This window comes from Momordica charantia, assembly GCF_013281855.1.
Source record: "Momordica charantia cultivar OHB3-1 chromosome 10 unlocalized genomic scaffold, Mcharantia_2.0 BLBB01000010.1, whole genome shotgun sequence".
Lineage (NCBI taxonomy): Eukaryota > Viridiplantae > Streptophyta > Magnoliopsida > Cucurbitales > Cucurbitaceae > Momordica > Momordica charantia.
In genome coordinates this window covers 12,517,581-12,520,005 of record NW_028275158.1, presented here as the reverse complement: position 1 = coordinate 12,520,005, position 2,425 = coordinate 12,517,581, and positions in this window count along the sequence as shown.

The window sequence follows — 2,425 nt, the reverse complement described above, 5'->3', positions numbered from 1 at the left end:
AATTATATATATATATATATATATATATATATATTTATTTATTTATTTATTTATTTATATATTACGTATGTTGCTGAGAAACTGGGTTGCTGAGAATTTAAAAATGTTTTGTTTAGAACTTAGAATTTTTTTTTTTAGATTTTAGAAATGTTTCTGAGAATTTAGAAATGCTTTACGATTTTAGAGAAATATTTGAAATGTTATTCAGAAAGAGATTTCAGAAAATAATTTTAGAATTTTATGAAATGTTGTTAGAAAGAAAGATTTTAGAAATGTTTTGAGAAAGTTAGAAAAGTTCTTGAAAGAATAAGAAAAGAAGTTTAAAACAGATTATGAGATTGAGAATAGTTTTCAAACCACCATGCTATTGTATCTAGGTGACCTGTATGCTATATGAATGTGTTTCTATAGGATACTCATAAATAGAAGGTCTTTCAGACCATTTTACTCCACGCGTTGATAGAATTATTCTACTGTGTGTAATAAGATTACTCTATGCCAGTAGACCAGAAATATAATTCTTCTGATGTGCGTATTAAGATTACTCTACGCCAGTAAACCATAACAAGAACAGAATATGAGTACATATGTGGTGTTGTGTTTTTTTAACATGTTTTATGTTTCAAATGAGATATTTTATATGTGTTTAGAAAGTGATTTTTAGAATTTGCGTGTTGTTACTAGTTATTATTAGAAACCTTTATGAGTTTTAGTTGCTCGAGTTTTATAAAGTTTTTATGAGAAAGTTTATTACTTCAGTTTCATAATGTTCGAAAATATTGAGAATTTCAATGGTTATGAAAGAAGTTTTACGAAACTATTTCCTTATTAAATTGCCACTAAGTTTCCCATCTCACTGTTTATCATTCCTTACTCCAGCAGGCTGCACCTGAGTTTCATAGAGATAGCCGACCAGTTTCTGCCACTCAGTGACTCATAACTTACCTATTATTTTGTATGTACATTTAGAATGAACTCTAATAGATTAGTTGCACCTTTTGTAGTTGTACAACATGTTTAGAAGTCGTGGGAGAATAGTTATTTCTGAATTAAATTATGCTATAGTTTGTGTTGTATATATTAGAGAATAATCTTAATTAGTTTTAGAAATCCAGAAAGAAGTTGACTATGACTCTGTAGTTGGTTGGGATCTGTGGTTGGTGCGGCTTGTCCTAGAACTAGTAGGTGTTTTGGGGTGGGTCATGTCAGTTTGGTATCATAGAATAAAGATTCTGCATAACATTAATAGAAGATGCATTATGGTTATGTAATAATTGTGTGATATGCATAATCTTATTGTTTGAGGGCAAAACGTGTATGCTTAAAGAATTTGAAACTCAATAGGTCCCTGGTAGGCAGAATGCAATGGTAGAAGACGTAGTTGGAGAGTCTAGCCATCGGCCAGTAGATCCACAAAAGGATATAGTTGATCAAAATGAACGTGTAATGGCGAGAATTGCTATATTGGCCGGAATAACAATGTCGATAGTGATCCTGAGAAAAACTTCAAGATTGAGCGACTTAAAGCTTTAGAGGCGACTATATTCTCTAGAACGGTAGATCCAGCTGATGCAGAGTCGTGGATGAAAAAGCTAGAAAAATATTTTAATGTGATGGGGTGTCCAAAAGACAGGAAAGTTAGGTTGACTACATTGCTGCTAGAAGGAGGAGTTGGTGATTAGTGGGAGTCGATTATAGTGAGACAACTAGGATTTGAAAAATTAAGCTGGGAGAATTAAAAAAATTGTTTCATGAAGCATACTACCCACAATCCTATAGAGATGCGAAAAAAGGTGAGCTTCTAAAGCTAGTATAGGGGTTGATGACAGTTACAGAATACCATAAAAAATATGTAGAACTTTCAAAGTATGCCACCAAAATCACTGAAGATGAGATTGACTGATGTAGGCGATTTGAGGATGGGTTGCATGAAGAGATTCGAAGTTGTACTACTGCATCTGGGTGGCAGGAATTTGGGCCCTTGGTGAAAGCTGCCGCAAGGGTTGAGAAAAGTATGCTAGACAAGAAAAATCAGAGGGAAATGTCAAATAATGTACGTGATGTTTTTTCTAGCTCTTCGAGTGATAGATATTTTCAAGGTAATGATAGAGGATTTACGCATGGGGTATCGAGTCGAGGGAATTTTTAACTACGATTTTGGGGTTCACAAAACTTTAGAACAAATGTAAATTTTCTACAACAGACCATGAATGGTTTAAGCCAGTATAGAATACCTTCTGGAAGTCAGCAATCCAGGCAGCAAGTGGAGTCTGCTTCTAGCTATAATAGTTATCTTGTATGTACGAATTGTGATAAGTCACATAGGGGTGAATGCCTTTGGGGAGCGAGCACTGTTTGTTATAACTGCGGGCAAGCAGTTCATATGAAAAGAGAATGTCCCTCAGTTGGCAAGAAAGTAGTGCGC